Source organism: Chiloscyllium plagiosum, unplaced genomic scaffold (genome assembly GCF_004010195.1).
Source record: "Chiloscyllium plagiosum isolate BGI_BamShark_2017 unplaced genomic scaffold, ASM401019v2 scaf_84154, whole genome shotgun sequence".
Lineage (NCBI taxonomy): Eukaryota > Metazoa > Chordata > Chondrichthyes > Orectolobiformes > Hemiscylliidae > Chiloscyllium > Chiloscyllium plagiosum.
In genome coordinates, this window is record NW_025141441.1 from 526 (window position 1) to 1,247 (window position 722).

A 722-nucleotide genomic window follows, 5' to 3' on the forward strand; every position below is an offset into this window, starting at 1 on the left:
TAATTGAGGCTCGGTGCGAAGGGCGGGCTCGAACCACCAAACTTTCAGCCAAATGCGCTGACCATGTGAGACACAGAAACTGGCACCAAAACTAGCCACGCATATGTCCGAAAGCAGAGTGGATGAGGAGGCTCCGACAGCAATGGCTCACACTGTTTTCAGAGTCAGCCTGGATCAGAGGCCTGAGCAGCTGCAAACACAACAACGAAACCGTATAGGACCTGCACGGTTTATGCTATATTGAAGTGCCTGTAGTAGGACAGCCGCTGCGTCGGTAGTGGTGGGATTCAAACCCACGCCTCGATAGAGACTGGAGGTTAAATCCAGCGCCTTAGACCACTCGGCCACACTACCCAAGAGAGTCAGGGGGTCAAAATTGTCATTACTAGTGTTTCAGCGTCGCTTCACGTCAGGCACTAACAGATCGCGTATTCAGTAACGAACGTGGTGCAATTTAGAAAGTATTTGAAAGGGTTTGCAAGGTTTGCACTGTTTGGACAATAGCACGAAGCTGAATAGGCTTCGACAGTTTTCCCTGGAGCTTCAGGGCTGAGGAATGGCCTTACAGAATTTTATTAAGTCATGAGGCAGACGGACAGAGAATAGAGTCAGGGAGTAATTTTTCACAAGGCACATGAGTTCAAAGCGAGATAATATTGGTTTATTGTGAGAACAGTAACATTTAAAGAGGATGTGAGGGACACTTGTTTTGTACACAGACA

The 722-nt window shown here is 47.8% G+C and overlaps 1 non-coding gene across 1 annotated transcript; it reads right to left on the reverse strand.

Annotated features, from left to right (window-relative positions):
- Positions 1-272: 272 nt before the first annotated feature.
- Positions 273-354, reverse strand: trnal-uaa. Its single transcript has one exon. It is a non-coding gene; the product is annotated as a tRNA-Leu (tRNA).
- Positions 355-722: the final 368 nt, after the last annotated feature.